Genomic DNA, 23442 nt, shown 5'->3' on the forward strand with positions numbered 1-23442 from the left:
CAATGACTAAATAGTTTATTCTTTTGTGTAAAAAATACAACGGTCATTTACATATAAAATTGAAGGTTATAATATAAAAGAAGAAAAAATTGATGTTTTATAACATTGGAAGTTTTATATATCGGCAAGAAAGGCCGAACTTTAGATACATACGAAAGATTTCATATTTATGAAATCACTAAACAAAATTTACAACTGAATGACAATTTTACTGAAATGTTCAACCCCATATACGATGTTATAATCAATACTTCCAAAACATAACATACTGTTACTCTCCCCCCCTCTCTTTTCTTTCACTTCCCATATACCTTACCCCCCTTCCTTCCCTTAAGTCGACTTTAATTTTACATCAACAAAACAGTCGTTGTTTACTCCTCATATAGTACGGACATTTTCTTTCATATGCTGAGGCACATCTACTCTGTAAGTACATATATTATATTACAGCTTCAGTTTAAATATTCAAATAACGTATTCAATACTATTCCTTTTTTATATATTCTCAGATTAATTAACTTGCAACGTCATGGGCCTCCAATACCATCTTATATTTTTATTTTGTCCACGGAACGTATAATTATATTATATATTTATATATAAATGACCGTTGTATTTTTTACACAAAAGAGTTAACTATTTTGTCATTGTATCTAATTTTACTACAGTTCAATAGTATATGTTTGTTGATTTGTATTCACCTGATGATGGCCGATAACGGCCGAAACATATAGTGAGGCATAGCTGGGTATTGACCTTGATACCCCTTAGTTGTTGTGTTGTGACGGAAAAATAATGTTATAGAGAGGAATATTGTTATGAGATACGAACTGAACAGAAAGAAGTATTAGAGGCTTGCTGTTACACCAGCCCCTCTTTACAAACCATATACACGTAGATATGCTACACTACGTAAAACGAGGTAAGATTTTAGGCACAGAGACTTGAAGGTTTTGATCTTTGTTTCTTACTTGAACGATGATTATGACTGGTCAGTACAGCTGTCTTATGAATGCTCATCTTATGATCTCTTTGCCAATATTTTGTCAACTTATAGAATCAAATAGGAACTCGGGGGGTAAGTTTGAACTGATTAGAATATGTAACCCAGAGACAATGGACTACTTGCATGTATCATTAGAGTGCCAGCGTTGAGGTACTGAGTAAAACTAAAATAAAGTTGTCATAATATGGTCACAGAGTCTAACACGTGCGACCTCTCGAAGACGAAGCAAAATGCTAGCCATAACATGAAATTGTTTGGTATTTGTGTCCTTACTGATTCCTTGGTGAAGTGTACATACGTTTTGAAATTGTAGGAGGGCCACCAGAAGCTGTACTAAAGGTAAAGTTGTTCCTGTGCTTAATTAATTAAGAACTGCGCCATGAAGACGTATGGGGGAGTAGAGGCACTAAATGGAGGCGGTGGTCAGCTTCATGCCCCTTCCGCCAAACCTCTGGGGAAAACCCCTCGGTTCCCATTGCATAGGAGGCTGAGCGGACGCTGTGGAGTAGAGAGAAATCTCTTGCCTCTTCCGGGAATTGAACCCCGCTGGTCCAGTCAGTAGCCCGTCGCTACATCGTAAATTATTAGGACGATAAAATCGGAAGAGAGTGGCCACGTAGCCTGCATGGAAGGGGTCAGATGAGACACGCATATATTTGTGGTCTGACGACGTCGAGAGAAGAAACCATTTGGAAACCTGAAGCGCGGATTGCAGGATGACATTAAACTATATCGTAAAGAAATAAAGCGTAGACATTTTGTTCAGGACAGAGCGCAGCTACGGGCTTTTGCAAACATGGCAATACTTTTCCGACTAGCTGAACGACTTCTCAAGTTCTCTGCCCCCTGGAGCTAGTTACGTAACTTTGTTTTGAATCCTTGTTCGGCTGAGCACTGCTAAGATTTGCCTGTGTAACAGGGAGTTGATTTAACTTAACATTAATGTTATTCGAAAGATAAATATAATTAGTGTCACGTTGTAAGCTGTCGTCATGCCCAAACAAAGAAGCTTGAGATAGCGTTAGGAAAGTGGGACCATGTCTTGAGCACGTGAGGTTTGTGGGTGTGAATGGTTGCACAGGCGCAGTGACCACACCCGCATGTGTTTGTGATCCTATCAGAGCCATACCAGCGCATCCAGTTCGGTAGCAATAGCTTATTGTATCAGCCTCCATCTGCACTGAATATAAGCATTTGGAATCAAAAGACATTTATTGTAAACTGACTTCCCAGTTGGCGCGTTCGTTTATGATTACTTATGATGATTATGATTAGAATTACTGATCCCAGAAATGTACGAAAGTCACAGTGATTACGATGTCCGAGGCGAGTGCTAACTTTGATGGCTCGAACACTGGGACCGCCGGTTTAAATCCATTTCGGGGAATTGGTATAACCCACGTTTGTTACGCGTTTTGATGTTAGAGAGATACAACTCATTGAGCTTGTATTTGTCCAGTATGGAGCCCCAGGTTCAGTCCCTGGTTAGTCCATATGAGGTTTGAGCACAAATTGACACTGTGCAGATCTTTCTCCTAGAACTTCGGTACGCCCCTCCCCTCACCAACTGCCATTCCATTAATGCTCCGTACTCGTATATCAGCCAGAGGGGTGGTGCAGTAGGGGCAAGTTGGAGACGACTGTAGCAAGGCGCTGTCTCATCCTGCTCTTGTATATGAAAGGCGACTCGGGATTTCTGAGTATCTGGACTCTGTCCATCGTCTAGCATTGTTTTAGGACATAAAATGATGACAAAGTCCAGAATCCTGGATGTGACACACCATTGTCAGAACCCTTTAGAACTGATGAAAAAGAATTTCTGCAAAATGTCCAATGAAGCCATATTTTCGCTATTCTGATTCATGTCAGGTCAAAGGAATTCAACAGTGAAAACTGAAGAAGTAAAAAAAAGTAAAGCTATCCCTGTAACAGGCCGTGGAGGCCCATAGGGTTGTGAAATGTTGAGGTTCCCATATTTTCTAGACAATCGGCTCATAGATGGCGGTAAGATTGTCAGCCTTACACGCCGGCCGCCCTTTACCCCAAAGAATATTCCTGGTACTCATTTCTGTTAGAGGCTGAGTCGACCCCAGGGCCATAGTGCGGATTGAAGGATTAGGTAAATTGAAAAAAAATCCATCTCATCCTGATTCGATCCCGCGACCTTCCGGCTTGTACCATAGTGCCTCAATCAACTACTTTACCGCGTGCCCCAATAACCGAAGAAGACATGTGAGAATACAAGTCAGTCACGTGGTCGCTTGAGCTAACCTTCTCAGTTTTCAAAATTGTATAACACTGTACCTGCAGCAGGGTTTAGTATTTAGTCAGGTAAGCAAACTCGCTGAGCAGAGCTCTACATGCCAGCCATGCTGTCTCAGCCAATTAGCCGCGCTATTAATTCCTTTTGCGTCTTACATAGAGACGCTGACAGTTGCTGGACTGTGTGGCGTAGAATGGTGGGATTGCAGGCGAGTGGCGAATTGGAAATGATTTGGAAGCGGCCGTAGTCTTATCGAGTTACTATCCTGGCATTTGCTTTGGGGGACCAAGGAGGGCCATGAAGAACGTCAGTGAGGATAACCGATACCCCGCTCGAGATTCGAACCGAACGCCTCCCGAATATGAGTCTAGAACGTTACCGTTTCATCAACCTGATCTGTCCCGTCGTTTTATTTGAAGAGCACGAATTGCGGTAATCCTGATCATGTAGTTTTCTACATTCTCGTGTAACTGCTCCATATAGCCCCAGTATTCTGTTCCCAGACCCTCGTAATCCATGTTAATGGCTCAGAGTGACAGATCCCAAGTGTCACACCCATGCAAGCAACAGGTAAGGGCTTTAGTCCGCAAGCGAACTATACCGACCGAGGGACCACCGCCTGTTGACGGAAGTTAGTACCAACTTTAGCGGATAGAGGGTGTCGCGTTATCAGCGCAACGGATCCCTACGGCGTGTAATCTCGGTTTTCTAGACCGGAGTCGCTATTTCCTTGAAATAACTCCTCAATTATCCTCACGTGGCTGACTGGACACCGTTCCAGACCTACTACTTCTCAGAAAAAAAATCTGGTAGCGCCGGGAATCGAATCTGGGACCTCAGGTAAAATAATAGTTCTGTATATTTTATAGATATGACACCTCACTTGGTATTCCAGGGTCCAAATCCTAACCTGGATACTGGCTGTCCTGGCAGAGGATTTTCGTGTGTTTCCTCAGTACATCGAGGTGAATGCTAGGATAATATGCATGTCTGCAGTTAGACCACGAACAGTTCCTTGTACATTATTTCCGGCTCGTTATTAGCTGATCATTTTTATTTGACGCTGTATAATCTGACCATGAGTAAAACCAAGACGTATTTGGACTCTCTTACTATAATGTTCACTCGTTTCTTCTGCAGGCCATTTTGAAAGGAGCCTGACCTCCCGGAAACATTTCACAGCTCGCAGTATTGAACGCTACTCCGCCTCCAAACCTATGCGATCCCCAGCCAGTAGTGGTAAGTTAATATTTCTTTGCTGTTGTACTAAGATCTGTTGGATCACCAGTTTACGTGTAATGTTCATAATGGACAGAGATTTTTGTATTATGAGGTTGCATGGACACCAACTCTTTTGAGTTAAGTTCACATAACAGCGCTTTGTTACCGTCTTTAATATTAACATCATTTTGGAAATTCTCAGTTTTTTACTGGGGGTCTTGGAACAAAGTTGAGACAAGCTGGCCATGTGGGAAGGGAAAGGAAAACGAGAAATGAATAAGGGATGTTGCTGGGGCTGTCAGTTTTGAAACCAGGAAGACGAGTTTTTGATATTGAAATTGATAAGGGTTTCGGACATTATGAAGGGGCCTTGTAGTATAAAAATTAAATAAAACTTGTACTATCCACAGAAATGTTAAGACATAGTTCAAATTCACCCTGTGAATATAGGCCGGGATGAGGGAAAGTTACTCATATTCCTGCCTAATGACGACTCTTGGTTACGGAAACCTTCATGTTAATTAGTTACTGTAAGAACATATAGATATGTGGGGGCACGAGGTAGCGTAGTTGGTTGAGGCACTAGCTACAAGCCGGAAGGTCGCGGGCTCACGTCCCGATGAGGTCACTGGATTTTTTCAGTTGACCTACTCCTTCCAGCCGCACTAGACCCTGGGGTCGACTCAGAATCTAACAGAAATGAGTACCAGGAATTAAATAATTTTCCTGGGAAGTAAAGCGTGGCTGGTTCGTAAGGCTGACAACCTTATCGCCATCTTTGAGCCGATTGTCTAGATAATGTGGGACCCTCAACGTCTCACAACCCTATGGGCCTTCACGGCCTGTTACAGGGGTAGCTTTACTTTTTACTTTTACTTTAACTGAGATGTGGTGCATCGATGTTTTTATGCAACCCGTTTGCTTATTGTGCGTAGATTGTACAGTTAATATGAAATTATCTCAATGCATGTGGGTACGAGTATATACTTTAGGTCCTCCGCTTATTCGACACTAGTCATTCTATCCACTTGAAATAACCCTTAAAAATGTGGAATTGAGGACAGGGAAGACGTTTAAGACGTTTTTGTTGTTTACATCTTGGTGGTCTCTGAAAACCCTCGTACAGTTTGGCCTACTTGATACAAATGTAACACCAGCCGCCATATTAGCTATCGGTATTGGGGATGAATGCCGGTCACGGTAGCCGAGCGGTCTAAGGCATGCACTGTCTTCGCTCGCTCGGAAGCCGGGATCGTGGGTTCGAATCCCACTCAGGGCATGGATGTTTGTGTGCGTTTTTCTGTGTTTGTGTACAGGTAGAGGCCTTGCGACGAGCTGATCACCCGCCCAAGGAGTCCTACCGAATGTGTAAGTTCTAGTAAACCGAAGTGAAACGGAGAGTTTCATGGAGGTAGGCCTAGGCCCAAATTGGGGCTGTAGCGCCACAGGAAAAAAAAAATTGGAGAATGAATACAGTAATGGTTAAGATGCCGCAGAAATGGCAGTCATAGCGATTTGAAACTAGATCCATCTCTGTCGGCTGTCGTTGTAATACATCATTCATTACTGGGAATACTGGTACTGTGGTGGACCTAGTTCTGTCCAAGGTCAAGTCGTGTGGGATTTATGGTGGATAAAGTTGCACTGGAGCGGGTTTTCTCCGAATACTTCGATTTTCCTTGCCAGTTCTCCTCTCACCGGCTCCTCCACATTCGTTAATCATCTTATTATCGACGCTATATAGTCCCGATACTATCAGCGTCGTTAAATAACCAACAGATAGAAGTACTGCTACCAACGCTCCCTCTCGGGCGGGGATGCAAGAGCGCAAGCCTTGGCGTCTTCTGAGCAACAATTCGATTGGCTTGGGTAAACAATGGGGGGGGGGAACACCTTTAATGGACATTAAATTTATAAGTTACCAAAAATAAAAACAAATTGTAGTTTAGTTTTTTTTTATTAATTAAAATTTACTATATACCGAACCTACAAAAGTGCGCGGGAGTCCGTGTGCGCGCGCAGCATAGAGGTAACATTGACTGCTGTTGATATCCGCTACTGCTTAGGGAATTCATTTACTTTTCTTATCGGACGGAAAAAAACAAAGAAGCTAAAAAAATCGTTAATTACCGTTCCATATTGTCATGTCAAATGTTAAAAAAAATTGACTGCTGTCGCTCATTACTTCACTGTTATTTCCAAAACGACGTCGGTGTTCAGGTCTGAGAACGCCAACAAACATGCGGATTGCCACGATTGTACTTCACAAGCCTGCTGAATTTAATTTTCAGAAGTTGAGTACGTTCAAAATTTATTTTTAATTTCACATCACAGTTTCAATTTTTGGACATAGATCGACCTTCAGTTCCATGATCATCCATCCTGAAATTGTAAATTGTCGGTTACAGCTACATAGCGCATTAATAGCGAAGCTAAACAGACAGACATAAGAGAAGGCGTTGATGAAAAACTTAGGCCCTACGTGTATCGTATTCAAAGTGTCTTCCTAATTCCTGTTCCTTTTTGACAGCCTGTTTTAGTGGTGCCGAGGTAACCATGTTGATATACTGGACGGCTGAAGAACCGGGTCTCGATTCTATCCTCCTCCACGGGGTTCAGATTGGTTTTGCGGCCCATCTATCGTTTTATCCAGAGGGTCCACGAGTATCCTTCCCCGGGTTAAAAGCGTCAGGGGAATGAAACTGACAACTCACTTTCATCCAGTGCAGAAGTTTAGAATTCCCGGAGCTGTAACTGCAGTCCACCATATGTACTTATGCCGTGGTGCGTAATTAAGCATAAAGACAGCTTTGCTTCTACTCGACTGCCTCAAAGGCATGGAAAGGCTAATCACCCCATTCCTATGTGAATAAGCAAACCTAACGCGTTTCGGTAAGTCGCTGGGATGTTGAAATCATAACTCGCGTTGGTAGCAAGTTTCGCATTGAATTTCATCTCAGTTAACTTTAACTGAAGATATCTTATGGGATAGCTCACAATGGTCATAAAACGTCATTTTTCACATTTGCGTGTTAACGAGCTTGTAACGCAACAGCAGTGTAATCGAGCCTGATAAATGTTAATCCTCAAGGCTTCTGCATATTGCGCAACAACGCCCACAATTTGATCTGGGCATGTCTCTACCGCGTTTCAACGTCTCAAGAGTTGTGTTGCACTCACTACTTGAGATAAAGTTGTCCTTCTGCATGCAAATGCTTCGGACAAAATACTACTAAATTATAAAAAAAGTAACACAATTTGAATTACCCGCTCCATGGAAGAGAATGTCTTTGACACGATGATAGTCACTCAGCTGATGAAGAAATGCCTCGAATATTTATTACCACGTTCACAAGTGTCCGCTAGTGAACCCCATCCTGAGCCAGTTGAATCCAGCCAACATCCTGACACAATTTAATTAAGACACGCATTATCTCTCAGAATATATTACATTAAGATTTAATGTGTTTCATAAGGGTTTTAATTTCCGAGACGTGTGACCATTTTGTTTGATATTGAATGGGTTTCCTGCAAATAAAGTTACAGCAGGATTTATTCTGCTCTGATACCGATATGCAGTTCCCTCACAGACCATCCAGCGAGTGGGTTTCTGTTGAAGTGCATCCGTAGGTTGTATCAAATTTGTCTGCCCAGTTCTTTTACAGTGCAGTTTAGTTTTTGATCGGTTCTTCGACGAGCATATCCTGTCGCATTCAGCATTCAACAGTCTCATGTCGAATTTTATAATCTGTTGTTTTCAGTGTCTCATGGTCGAAGAATAGTCATGTTCTTCTAATTAAACAATTCGTGTCTCTTATTTTAAATGGACATCTGTATCATGTGGGCACGCGGTAGCGTAGTTGATTGAGGCACTATGCTACAAGCCGGAAGGTCGCGGGTTCAAGTCCCGATGAGGTAATTGTATTTTTTTTCAATTGACCTAATCCTTCCAACCGCACTATGGCTCTGGGGTCGACTGAGCCTCTAACAGAAATTAGTACTAGGAATATTCTTGGAATATTCTTGGGTGTAAAGGATGGCCGGCGCTTAAGGCTGACAACCTCACCGCCATCTATGAGCCGGTTGTCTAGAAAATGTGGGATCCTCGACGTTTCAAAACCCTATGGGCCTCCACAGCCTGTTACAGGGATACCTTTACTTTTACTTTTACTTACATCTGTATCATGAGATAAGCACAAAAGTTAAGACTGACATCTTCATGTAAAATGCTTAGTTATCCTTTAATAATATAACTACTATTTATTGCAAAGCTTTAGTAACCTGTCGTGTCGTGTTCACATGTGTTTTCAGTGTTTCTTATGGAACAAAGAACGCCAGAACCATGACCTGACTTAACACAACACTTTCTGTTGACATTTAGCGAGGTATGCAGACCGTGCCAGATTGATTTCAGTTGACAGTATTGGCTGGGCGTGAAGGCTGTGGCATTATCATTTCCATCTACAGCATACCTGCTAGAGGTCTTGGGTTCATATCACATATCATTCTTTACTTTCATATTAATTTTCCCTTTTAATATTGAGTAAAAAGAAGGTCGGAGAAGTTCATGGAGGTAGGCCTAGGTCCACTCGTCCCTGTGCTTAACTGATTAAGCACTGCGCCATGAAGGCGTAAGTGGGAGTGGATGTATAGATCCACATTTTCTTGACCGGGCACTAATTGGAGGCCAGTGGTCAGCTTCACACTCCGGCCGCTTTACCTTTTGGTAAAGAGCTCCCAGTACCCATTGGATAGGAGGCTGGGTACGCCCAAGAGCCTTTATGGACGACGTGGAATAGACTGGATTGATATGTCTGAGGACTGTGGTCGGTGGAGTGCAGTAATGAATCTTCGAGTTCCGTAAAATGTTGGGAAATTCTTGAGTAACTGAGCGACTGGCGACTTTTCAAGGAGTCAACCCCATGGAGTTATTTAGTTAGAGAATAGACGGGATGAAGATATTAGTGAAACGATCGGCAAAGTGAATAAAGACTCTGAAAATGAAATATTTTTTGGTGATTAGTGGAAAGTACAAAAAAGCCTCTTGGCCATTTATACGGTTCTTATGGCCCTGCTGAAGCCTGAGGAAAATGAGAACATCGCAGGGGAAGGGGGGATACCAAGCCGACATGGAAAGAATTTGTTAGTTCACTTTAGGAACAAGTTTTGTGAACTCTTATAGACGGGGTTCATGCAGTTTAAATTTTCTCAGTAGTTAAATCTGGAAGAGTAATTTTTGAAAAAAAGCTCTTCTAAACAATATTTATAAATTTAGTTCCTACCTCACAGGAAACACATTACACATCCATTAGAGAGGCCACCTTGTTCTTGGTATTTAGATAAAAAATAGCTGTTTATTGTGAGACTGGACTTGTGTACCGTTAAGCCACGACGATATGAAGTGGTTTAAAAAAAAAGTCCAATAAGTGATGCCAACTGCTGGGCCCGTAACAGTGAGAAATACCTAGAACATTCAGATATCTGATGAGTATTCCTTGAAGATCTGTACAGTGAATTTAATTATAATTAGCTAGGTAGTTAATTAATTGTTTAACTACTTAGCTAGGCAGGCGGATGAGTTAGAAACTTTATGAACTCTGTTGGTTACCTGATTATTTAAGCTGTAATTCGTTCACTTGCCGAATACAATACAATACTTTCGTGAAAGTATTTCTGTTACATTTCAGTTCTGCCAGCACTGCCATATTTTATGTCATTTGACATCCTTCTCTTCCAGGCTTTAGCCTATCTGCCTTTTCCGCTGCATTTTTCAACCGATTTTTCTTCTGTCATATCGTCCCCGCCGTAGTATTGTACTCAGCTCTGTATAATTTCGTCAGAAGCAATCCCGACGAACATCTGCTTTTCTTCGTCTCATATAAGTATGGTAGCCAGGATAGCTCAGTCTGTGTAGCGACTAAGCTAAGTGCTGGACGACCGCGGAATCGGGGTTCTATTCCCCGGCAGAAAATGTGCAGACCGCCCCCTCATACGAGTGTACGGTGTACCGGATCTCTGAAAGGGAGTGAAGTTGACGTTACAACTCCACTTATTAACGAGGTTAAAAATGATCGAACTATTCCTTCACTCCACCATACATTTTATGGGATGGTTCGTAATTAATTAAGCCCAGATATAGCTTTACCTTATCTCATTTAAGGTGTATTATGTATCTTTTTTTTCTGTGGCGCTACAGCCCCAATTTGGGCCTAGGCCTCCCTCCATGAAACTCTCCGTTTCACTTCGGTTTACTAGACCTTACACATTCGGTAGGACTCCTTGGGCGACTGATCAGCTCGTCTCAAGGCCTCTACCTGCAGACAAACACAGAAAAACGCACACAAATATCCATGCCCTGAGTGGGGTTCGAACCCAAGATCCCGGCTTCCGAGCGAGCGAAGACAGTGCATGCCTTAGACCGCTCGGCTACCGTGACCGGTCATGTATCTTATTTGTTTAATAATAAGTACGCACTGTTTTGCATTACGCCCGGTGTTTGAAGCAGTTGATTTATTGAGTAATACATTAGCGACAGCTAGTTAATCGATTGATATTGCCTTCCTGAATGCCGATATTAATTCTACTGGCCAAGAAGATGGACTCAGGCACGCATGTGTGTTCCTAAAATTAGAATCTATAAATATCTTCTCTGAGCCTTTACGCTGTTCTTAGGCTGTGGTCATGAAACTGTGTGAAGGATATTTCTCGCTGAAATACGCCAGTAACGTCAAGTTCGGTGAACTGATGTGTCAAGCAGTGGGAGCTGAATAGCAATATAGGACAGTATGAACGGTCCCTGGCTTGTCATCTCGACGGATTAAGCGGTTGGGTCAATTTTAGATTAATTTACTGCAACCGTCTTGCCGTCCTGGAGTTCAAGCCCCGACCGAAAGCTCACGTGAGCTTTTCACTCATTACTCACACAGGGTAGAAATAGACTACCATGGCCCTATAATAAGATCGGCCGGTCTTTACATGACACTGTTATAAAGACCCCCTGTAGCGCGCATAGTGAGCTCACCTCCCCCATATTCGGGGATCGAGGCGTGGAATTTTGCGCTTCATGCATGCGAAAGAGCCATGAACTATTTCTTTTGCAATTGCTCCGCTCTACCCACATTATGTCAGTAGGTTTTGATGAATGCTGTGAAGCTAATCCTGCTCTAGTTTTTATCGGGGTATTGAATATTCGTTCATTCAGAATTACTGCGTTTTTGGACTTTGTCCATCGTCCGGTATTCTAGAAAATAGGCAACACATCGTTTCGGCCCCAAGTGAAGGGGAAGACTCCTACTCTTTTGGGTCCATTAGAAATATCTAACCTCAGTCACTCTAAGGCCCGTCCACATTACTCGTGCTCATGCTTCAGAAGCTTACTACTGCCGGAAAATCAGGATCTGGAGCTGACGAAGTGGACGCCCAAACTGGTTTGCATACAAAGCCTTCGCATTTCTTCACAACAGATATCAGCTCTAGATCCTGATTTTTCCCTTCGCTTGAGGTCGGAAACAGATGCAGTTTCCGAAATGATGTGTTGCCTAGTTTCTAGAATACCGGACGATGGACGAAGTCCAAAAACCAGGTAATTCTGAGTATTACACACCATCGTCAGAATCCTTTAGAATCTGCTTGAATGTTCGTTGTTTTCCTCAGTACCACTGATTTATGCTAGGTAGGCCTGCGTGGTGCTGTTAATGATGTGTGAGAGACAGATATGTCATTTTGTCTATTTCATTGGCGATACTGTTCATTCTAGCGAAATAATTTGCCTGACGGAAATTCCGTTCTTGAAGGGTGTGCTAAATCTTACAATAGAGCACCTATACATAAATAAATAAATAAAAAGGTAGAAAAGAGAAGCTGCCCCTGTGCTCAACTATTTAAGCACTACGCCATAAAAACCTATGGTTAGTGGATGTATAGATCCACATTTTCTTGATCTCGGCACTAGTTGGATGTGAGTGGTCAGCTTCACGCCCTTGTCGCTTTACCCCCATGGAGAGAGCCCCTGGTACACTTTGGATAGGAGGTTGGGTGGACCCCAGAGCCGGTCTGGACGATCTTGACCATATCGGGACTCGAACTCCAACCCCACAGCCCGTAGCCCGTAGTCAGTCGCCATGCCGACTACGCTACCGTGACTCCTTAAATAAATAAATAACGATAAATTAATTTATAATTATAGAATTAAGTTCATTAATCAATAAATTATCTCATGCCACATGGGGCAGATATTTTCGTGGTGGATAGTATAGTGCTTTCGCGTCACTGTCCCAGAAGCACAGCCTGTGAAACCGGAGAATGGCTAAGCGAACTGTACAGACCCTATAGCCTCAGCAGCTGACAGTATCATTAAATAAATCATAAATAGTTCCGAGAAGCACAGTTTGAGATGGGTAAGAATTCTGTTAGATCGAACCTATTTTACTATCCATTTTGCTTAATTTGAGGACATACCAGTGTTCGAAGGCTCAGTCTGACCTGTGGTAGCTGAACTGTAAAAACGTTTTAAAAATCCCATTCATATGGTTAATGAACAGGAGAAGAAATGTAGATGAAATGCACTGAATGCTGTAAATAAAGAGTCTCATGTTTCCTTTCTTCCATTTCCTCCTCTCCTCGGGCATGTTGTTTCATGGACGATGGCCTTTTACTAGGATTGCGTGGACATTATCACACTGTGTTCTACTCTGCGTGGGAACCAAGTGCTGTGAGCTCTCAAGTTCAACGTTCTGTCGATGACAGACCCTGCAGACAAGTCCGTTATCTGTCTGGACGTCGATTTACACTCAGCAGATCTGTTTTATAGTGGAGCCCGATTATAGCGATATGCTGTATTAAGTTTGACAGCAATTGAGTGTCATCTACTTCGCATAGAGCCTCGCTTAATTACTTACTTACTTACTCATGGAGCTGAGCCCTCCTGGAGGAGCCGCCAATTCTGCAGCTACTCAAGAATTTCCCAGCATTTTATGGAACCCTAAGATTCATTAGTGTGTTCAAAAGAGCCCTCCACTGGTCCCTATCCTGAGCCAGATCAATCCAATCAATGCCATTCCATCCTAACTATCTAATGGCTATTTTAATATTGTCCACCCACCTACGCGTTGGTCTTCCCGGTGGTCTCGTTCCATCTGGCTTTCCCACCAATATCCTATATGCATTCATCTCTTACCCCATTCATGCTACATGCCCTGTCCATCTCATTCATGGCTTGATCATTCTAATTATACTTGGAAAAGAGTACAAGTTATGAAGCGTATAGAGCCTCGCCACTAGATTTTATTCGTACCTGATGTTTACTCTTCTTTTCGCAGATAATTAGGTAAAAGGGGAGCCAACAGGAGAAATTGGGGTTGTTATCTATATTATTTCGTAGTCAAGATAAGAATGCATCGCCACCGCCACCACCAGAATTGACTCAAATCCATAGGACCGGTAAAACCGCTTTAGAGAAAATTTAATTTTTGCGTTTAGGTCCCTAGTGCGCGTGCCTTTATTTTCGTTGTGATGCCACCTATGCAGTTTTATTTGGGAGTACGATCCGCATAAATTACTGAAATTTAATCCAAGTCATTGCAGCCATTTCCGAGAAAGTCACCATTTTGTTTACTGGGGCTCGTTTGAAGGACCCATATTTTTTGAGCTGGAATGTTTCTGTTCTTCAGAATCCGACCTGTGATTTATAAACTATTAAGTACCGAATGTGAGTAAAATCCGTTTAACCAATGAGGGACTAGCGAGGCGCATCCTTACATGCAGGCAGCGCATTTTAAAAACCACTTTTTCATATTCCAGGAGGCTCAAAACGCATAAATCCGTGAAATTTACGAGATCTGTAATTTATCTATAATTTATTGCAATCACAGTGCTTATATATATGCCAGGCACATGGGAAAGTAATGCATTAACAGTAGTACTTGATATACATCAGAATGTTCGTTCATGACGTCATGTAAAGCAGGCTTTGTCATTGGTCAGTATGGCTGAAAAAAAAAAGCGGATTAGCGTTATACAAAGATCTCTCATACTGAATTTAACAGACAATTTGAATAATGGTTTATGATATGAAAAAGTGTGTTTGTGGCGTTATGTAAAGTGAATTTTGCTATGGCAGTAAATCGAAATTGCCAGACAACTTCTAGTTAAATTTCCCAGTGTCGAATTTTTAAAAGGCTGTCAAAGGTCTGGGGTAGCGTAGTAGATAAAGCGACTGTATACGGGTTGCGCGACCTAGGGGTTGGGGTTTGAGTCCCGGTATGGTCAAGAATTTTCTTTTCACGTCATCCAGACCGACTCTGGGGTCCACCCAACCTCCTATCCAATTTGTACCGCGGGCGTGAAGCTGACCATTCGCTTCCAACTAGTGCCGAGGTCAAGAAAATGTGGATCTATACATCCACTCCCCGTACGCCTTCATGGCGTATTGTTTAATTAGTTAAGCACAGGGACAACTTTACTTTTACCTTACCTGTCAAAGGATTAGAGGCTGTTGCTAGGTCACTAGGTCACGCTTAGTGTCATGATTGTATTATGAGTTGTGATCGAGATGATATCAATCCCGCGATCTTAAGGATTTATACATTTTCAGCACCACCAAATATAAAAGAGTGGTTTTCGGATTGCCTTGTGTTTGTATGTAATGTGTGCACCCCGCTAGCCCTTGAACGGATTCTGTTCGTAATCGAAATTCAAGAGTTTTTTCCATTCTAGATCTGTGCCCGAGGAATCCAAATGTTCCGTGTAAGATCTGAGGTTCTGACTGCAGTGGTTATGACGAATCCTATCTTCCGAGATAGAACGCCTTGTAGTCCGTTGAAATTCAACAGACTTTTCGGAGGAAAATATCGTTTCCATCTTCATGGTCGAAGAGTACAACAAGAAACCAGCATGACGCATGTGATTCGACCCCGAATACGGACACGATATGCTCCTTATTTAAGAAAAATTTCTGCACATTCTGGCGTATTTCTTTCTTTGGTATGACACTAGAAAAGGCTCTTAGTTTTGACATCAATAAGCGAATTCTGCTTATGAATCGAAGGAAAAATATAAAATGCCTAAAGAATAGCTCCCAATGTGATGCGAATCAATATACAGCAGAAAAGCTTCTGTCGGCTGGAACGGAAGGAAACTTACTGTTTTAATTCTACTTTGTAAGTATTTCACTAGCCTACCATGCAGGGGAAGTTCCTTCGCTAAGACAATACCAAGCCATATCCTTGAAGTTACCCACAACTTTAAGTTTAATTAATACACCGAAACAAGAACTTGTGAAGTTTGGTAGACTTCACTTACATTGTAATACGAAGCTTGTTTGAAAATTGTCGGTCTTCCTGTTTCTTCCTTCCTCTCTCCTGACTTTTCTCTTCTAGTTTAACATTTATTCGAGAGCTATATCGGAATTGCAGAGGGACGCTGGAAACGGCGGTGGATAGAATCATCCAAGTTTCTGTTTACCCTTGAACTAATTAATTAAAATAAATAAAACTGTTCAGAATTAATGACCTAGAAGTTATGAATTTTTTATTTTGGAGGAGACGAGGAATGCCTATAGAATACTGGTGGGAAAGCTAGAAGGAAAGAGACCACTGGGAAGACCAAGGCGAAGGAGGGTGAACAATATTAAAATGGACCTTAGAGAGATAGTATGGGATAGTATGGATTGCACTGATCTGGCTCAGGATAGGGACCAATGGAGGGCTCTTGTGAAAACGGTAATGAACCTTCGGGTTCCATAAAATGCTGGAAAATTCTTGAGTTGCTACACAATTGGCGGCTTCTCAAGAAAGGCTCAGCTCCATGAGTAAGTAGGTAATTAAATTGGTAGAACGTTCACTTTATATTAAAACTTAATTATTTAAAATGTATGGCTAGGTCTTATTCCCGTATTATATAATTATTGTAATTTAAATTTATATTTATGCTAACCTATTTTATCTCTTTGGCAAATTCAGTACAAGCGAGCCACCTTGTTCGTGTTTTAGGGTATCCCTGTAACAGGCCGTGGAGACCCATAGGATTGTGAGATGTTGAGGCTCCAACATTTTCTAGACAATCGGCTCGCAGATGGCGCTGAGGTTGGCAGCCTTACTCGCCGGTCGCCCTTTACCCCCAGGTATATACCTGGTGTTCATTTCTGTTAGAGGCTGAATCGACCTCAGGGCCATAGTGTGGCTGGAAGGATTAGGTAAATTGAAAGAATTCACCTCATCGGGATTCGATCCCCCGACCATCCGGCTTGTAGCATAGTGCCTCAACCAACTACGCTACCGCGTGCCCTTTATGTTTTAGGCTTATAAATAAATGTGTTTAAACATTACACGCAAAAGATTCATCATCATTTCACTCGTTAGAAAAAAAATCTATAGAAAATTTGTCAACAAATTTTGTTACGAAATTATAAAACTTGAACATTCCTGACTCTGTAACCATCCAAGTGGCGGGAGAGAGATGAAGGCTACCAAGAAAGAGGATGTGATAATGTGCTGCTTGCGCAGGTCTCCTGCATATAGCAGGGGGATGGCGACAGAATAATATGGAGCAATGGTGTGATGGTGATGTTGCCCGGTGAACCATCTGCAGCGCCACTTCGTTCAACCCGAAACTTAGGCAGGCCTGAACCAGAGCCTAGACAATAAGAAGCCAGCAGTGGAAGAGATAATTTCTTAGAAATCTCTTCCTCTTGCGGTATATTATATGGTTCCTCTAGTGTAGAGCAAGTTTTGACTTAGCCACAGAAGATCGTGTTCGCACAACCGCGACTTTAATTAGGGAGAAATTCGGTTGAAATTCAGACGAGGGATCGATTGTCCTCTCCGAGTTCATTTTGCCCCTCTTGGAGGTTTGTGTTTCAGCTGTTACAGGAGAAATTCGTGCCCTTGGACTTGTCTCCAACTTCTCTGCTCTGCTTGGGTTATTATTCGACCCTGAAGATAGAGTCGATATGTTCTTCCGAAACATCGGTTGACTTTCGGCGGACTACACGGCTTTATATCGCAGAAGACAGAACTCTTTGCTACTGATTTCGTAGCTTTAGGCTGTATTAGCTCAGTCGGTATAGTGATCAGAGTGCCGGGCAGACGGTCTAGGAATGGGGAATAAGTTCAGAGAGGTGAACGACATGTTTCTTCTGTCTGCAGCATCCAGACCGGCTCTAGGGCTCATCCAGCCTCATATGCAGTGAATATCGTGTACATTTTCCCCGGGAGTAAAGCAGCCGCGGCTAGAAGCTGAAAACTCATCTACATTTCTTTTCTGGATATTTAGGCTTTTGACGGAACTTTCACTCTGTGGATGGTTTGTAGGTTACTGAACGATGCTTTTCAACTTTAAAAAGTCGAATCTTCATCTTAGGCTTGTAGCCGATGTCTGATGCCTTATACTGACATCGCTTATTGTGCTGTATCAAATATGACCCTGACGATAGCAGCTCTGTTCTTCACCGAAACATTGAATACAGCTCAACGAACGGAGCGGCATACAACCACAATCTTAAACATTATTCATTCCTATTGTTGAATGATATTGGAAAACAGTTACGTATTATTATTTTTTATACCTAGCGGGGTGGGACTAAGTCCCTTGTACTGCGGGCATTTCTGGCCTATTGTTCCAGCCCCAGATGATAGGTGAGGGTGAATGTGGAGCAATTGGCGGAATGATGATTGGCAGGGGAAACCGAAGTACTCGGAGAAAACCCGGCCCAGCGCCACTTTGTCCACCACAAATCCCACTTGACCAGACCTGGGATCGAACCCGGGCCGCCGTAGTGGGAAGCCAGCGACTAACCGCTTGAGCTATGGCGCGGCCCAACAGTTACGTATGTTTGAAATGGAATGAAACGGGGCAGAAAAGTTGTGGACAGTTTCAAGGTACTGCTCTGACTTTTTGACAGGAAAGATTGAGTAAAATCACGGAAACATGAGAGTAGACAGTACAGCGACTGAGACCTGAACCGGTTGTCTCTCGAATAAAAGCCAGGTGCATTACTCATGGAATCAGCATGCAGAGTTGTGGGTGTGAAGCTTGTGTACGCGCGCAGCCGGAGACTATGAAAAAGTATTGTTTACTCCTAGGGATCGGAGAGAGAGAGAGAGAGAGAGAGAGAGAGCGCGACTTAAGTAGGACGATAAGACATACGTAACCGCGGAAATTGAAAATTTTAATGTTATTTCTGCAAGAACAGGAGAGGATCACGGGGTCAACACATGTAAAACAGACAGGATGACCTCATCTTGCACAATTCTTATTGCTTACATTTGCCACATGTTTCTGCCCCATAATCCATTTCATAACAGGGGTTTATTTGCAGAGCCAACGAGATAAAAACATCGCTTCTCGGAATCGAGTTGGCTGTATTTTTGAAGTTGTACAATGTTAATAGTTAAAATTTACTAGACTTGTACTGTTCCTTTATTTCATGGTGACCACTGAAGGTCAGTTGCGCAGAGTTCGTTTCTGGTGAACAACAAGCATTTATTGCGCATTAGGATTTTCAGGGTCTTTTAGATTTCTTATGATCTTCTTCTTCTATTCATGTTGCTCCCACTTGGAATATAGGTCATCTATGAAACGCTTCGTTTCGCTTCAGTTTCTTAATCTAAGACAGTAGGTAGGATTCCTTGGACTGGGGATCAGTCCGTCGCAAGGCAGCTACCTAACACGAACACAGGATAAACGCACACTGACATCCACGTTTTGAATGGATTCGAACCCACGATTCCGGTGTTCGAGCGGGCGAAGACATTTCATGCTTTAGACCGCGCTGCCACTGTGACCGGCAGATATTGGCTTGAGATAAATACATAAGGCATGATCTTTAATTTGCTTATGGGCCTATTTCTTATGTTGGTAAACGTCATTAGAGCGATGAAACAAGCAAATGTAGCAGGAGACGAGAAACATATAAATATATAGTTGGAGTTCAGATTATCGTAGTGGCGCTTATGAAGAATTATATTGTCTGGGTTATGACGCCGTGTCTTTCAATATACGAGTAGCAACGGAGCTCTGCTTGCTGCCTGCTTCGTGCTGTTTTTCTTTGCTCGATTTTCTCTTCAGTCCTGAAGATGGAGGCGACATATTCCTTCCAAACGTCGGTTGACATTCACCGGACTAGACGGTATCTCATTCCAGAAGAGAGAATTTCTTGTTCGTAATAGTTTCCTGTTGAAATTTCAATCGCGTTAATCCAGGTTAAGGTGCACGTGTTTTGGTACATACGCGGATGTATATAAGTACGTTCAATCGTTGCGAATAATTTATAGCTTTTTAACGTTTGGACTTCAGCTTATTGTCTGTCCCCACATCCGTCCCGTGAGTAAGAATAATTGCCTATTCCTGGTTGGGATCTTCAGTAGGTTATCCTGGGTTAGTGCTTGTGGCCTCTAACCAGGAGTCTGACAGAAATACCCATCTGAATAAACTAAATTGAACTAAACCATCCTAAAGTAAGCTCACTGTGTGCCTGCAGGCAGAAACTGTCAATTCTGAGCTTCAAATGTTTTTCGCGCAAGCGTGATTGCCCACAGTGTAAAAGGGCACGTGCTCTTTCCACAGGAGATACTTAACTACGGTGTGTTTAGAAAGCGAATAGTCTTAAATTGCCTATGTCATCAGCTCCTGTATGCGGAAGCTTGGGTTCAGATTCATGTAGTCCGTATAGAACCTATGTCAATGTGGCAGGTTATCTTTCTATTGATTTCACATCACGCCATTCATTACTATTAGGCATGAAAAAGGTAAAGCTGTCCCTGTATGAGGCTGTGGAGTCCCATAGGGTTGTGAGACGTCGAGGCTTCCACATTTTCTAGACAGTCAGCACCGGCCGCCCTGTACCCCAACGAAAATTCCTGGTACTCATTTCTGTTAGAGGGTGATTCGTACCCGGAGCCATAGTGCGGCTGGAAGGATTAGGTCAATTGGAGAATCCAGTGATCTCATCGCGAATCGAACCCACGACCTTCCGGCTTGTGGCATAGTGCCTTAATCAACTACGCTACCGCGTTCCACCATTTCTATTAGGACGGAGATACATATATTTATAAATATATAAATTTATTTTATTGCTCGGATTTATATATTTTATCTCCCCGTTTGCTTCTGCCTTGTTTGTGTAGGTGTTGCTAGATCATTTACGGTATAATTCCTAAAGTTACCTATGTCCACGGCTGTTTTACCGCAAGCGTGCGGTTTATGCATTAATCTTTTAAAAACTGAATTTCTCTTAAATAATATATAGTAGTTCAGTCTATATCTCATAGGAAACACATTACATCTCCTCTGCGAAGGTCAGTAGGTTAGTGATCTTTAAGGAAAACCCCGCTATTTAGTAGGAGAACCATAAAGAGCACACAAAGACACTCTGTGGGCAGAATGCAGAATTTAAGTACGTTAAAGCAGGCGGTATGCATAGCAACGAATGGGCGTTAAAGGTTTAAGCTACCGGTTTGGTGTTTTTGCACCATCGGGCGCCGTAATTGAAAAAATAATAATAATAAAATATGAGTGATGCAATAATCTTTCATTTCTAGAAACTGGATATAGTGAAAATAAGAATGATTCAGTGTTTGTTTCTTGCAGAACACTAATGAAGTCTCATTCGTTAGTTAAGAGGTAATTAATTGTTCTGTTTATTAAAGATGGAGAACGTCATGGTCGCGTCGAGATAAGAAGCTGTAGTCAGTACTACAAGTTGGTACTCGAGACGTACGGGTTTAAAACACGGCCCGGACACCAATTATCCCGAGATGTTTCATTGTTTTACTCAGTATCTCAAGGTAAATGACAGGATAGTACCTCAAATTATACAACTGCCACCTCCTTCCACATCCTTTCCATTAGCCACCAGCGTCGTTAAACAAACCGCGCATGATCATTTATTTAAAATGGGCATCGGTCGAACCAATATAGCTATGCTGCTTGAAGTTGGAGATTATTACATGCGTTGGATATAAGAAATCGTAAGCAACTATACATTATTTCTGTGATGTCGGGAGAAAACTGCATATTGAGGAGCTTCATAACTTGTATTCTTTACCAAATATAATTAGAATGATCAAATCAAGGACTATAACATTGGGCAGGGCATGTAGCACCCAGGGGGAAGAATAAAAATGCATGTAGAATATTGGTGGGAAAGCCAGATGGAAAGATACCACTCGGAAGACCAAGGCGTAGGTGGGTGGACATTATTAAAATGGATCTTAGAGCGATAGGATGGGATGGGGTGGATTGGATTCATCTGGCTCAGGGTATGGACCGGTGGAGGACTTTTGTGAAATCTGTAATGAACCTTCAGGTTCCATAAACTGCTGTGAAATTCTTATGTTACACAATTAGCGGCTCCTCGAGAAGAGCTCAGCTCCATGAGGTGAGTGAGTGAGTGAGTGAGTGAGTGAGTGAGTGATATCTGGACCGAAGAGGGACGAAATAATAGGTTTGGGAAAACTCCATAATTAGAAGTTTCATAGCTAGAATGATAAAGTCAAGGAGTATGAGATGGGGCAGGGAATGTAGAGAGAAGAGGAATGGAGTTCACTATGAAGACGTACATTTAGGTGGGAGGATAATATTAAAATTAACCTTAGGGAAATAGGATGGGGTGGTATGGACTGGATTGATCTCGCTCAGGATAGGGACCAGTGAGGGCTCTTGTGAACACGGTACTGATCTTCGATTCCCGTAAAATGTTTGGAAATTTCTTGTGTAGCTGAGCCACTGTTGGCTTCTCAAGAAGGACTTGGCTCCATGGAGTTAGCTACTTAGTTCATGATCTCGATACAGTTAATTTTAAGAAAACCATGGGCTGCCAGCTTGTGCTGTAGTCTGTTTAGTTATGTCACTATAGCCATGCGAGTCCATAACTTAGTCCAGATGAGCAATACAAGTGAGAAAACCAAGAGTCGAGTCAGTTTCAGAACGTAATCTCTTCACGAGGCTATGAGCCTTGTCAACAATTAATTAATACCGAAGAAAGACTGACTGGCCTCAAAAGGTATTGAACTCTGGCCTTTAAATTACAGACAATAGTCTGGGTGCTTCAAACCTTGGAGTTGTTTGTTCAGCTAATTGCTTCTTCAGTTAAAGTAATTATCCCAGCCTTTAAGACCCGTTACGAGTTAATAGAATATCTTATGGGTTACCAAAGCGGTAACGTTATAGACTGATATTCGGGAGGCATTCTATTCGAATCTCCACCAGGTTACGGTCTATGACGACTGAAGTTTTTCGAAGTTTTTCTCAGTCCTTCCGGGTAAATTCCTGATATTACTTCGATTAGACCACTTTACCCTCCAAATTCTTTCCATTTCGTCCTTTATGAGACACCATACCATTCGACGCTGTATGGGCGTAGTCTAAGAGCCGGGAGAACTCAGACGGTGTAGCGACTGGCTACGGGTTGGACGGCCGAGGGGTCAGAGTTCGAGTCCCGAAAGGGTCAAGCATTTTTTCCATAGCGTCCAGACCGGTTCTGGGGCCCACTCAGCCTCTTATCAAATGGACACTGAGGGCTCTTTCCCTGGGGGTAAAGCGGCTGGGGCGTGAAACTGACCACTCACCTCCAACTAGTGCCGAGGCCAAGAAAATGTGGATGAATACATCCGCTTCCCCATACGCCTTCATGCCGTAGTGCTTAATCATTTAAGCACAGGGATTTTACCTTTATAAGCCTAGTCTAGATACTGATAGCGCCTCGAAATAACTCACAAACGAGAAAACTGCCTAGTTCATAAAAGCCACGTGCTAGACTAAAGATATTATACTCCATCCCTTCTTTCATATCCGGTATAAATTAACACAATGTTGGCTGGTTGATGGCGTGGGAATCCTACTCAGTCCGTTCTGTATCATGCACCCTTCCGTCTGTTATTGATCTGTTTCAATTTGAAATCTATCAAAATGATAATAGGACTTCAGAACTGACTGCGTCAAAACATTCATCGTTATA

General features: G+C 42.4%; 1 long non-coding RNA gene across 1 annotated transcript in view; it reads left to right on the forward strand.

The window, feature by feature from the left end:
* The first annotated feature begins 375 nt into the window (after window positions 1–375).
* LOC111868254 overlaps window positions 376–23442 on the forward strand; it is a 222009-nt gene continuing 198942 nt past the window's right edge. The window contains exons 1-2 of the long non-coding RNA XR_002843483.1: window positions 376–426; window positions 4410–4508. This is a non-coding gene — a long non-coding RNA (uncharacterized LOC111868254). The remainder of the gene's footprint in view (window positions 427–4409; window positions 4509–23442) is intronic.

The sequence above is a fragment of the Cryptotermes secundus genome, unplaced genomic scaffold, assembly GCF_002891405.2.
Source record: "Cryptotermes secundus unplaced genomic scaffold, Csec_1.0 scaffold627, whole genome shotgun sequence".
Classification (NCBI taxonomy): Eukaryota; Metazoa; Arthropoda; class Insecta; order Blattodea; family Kalotermitidae; genus Cryptotermes; species Cryptotermes secundus.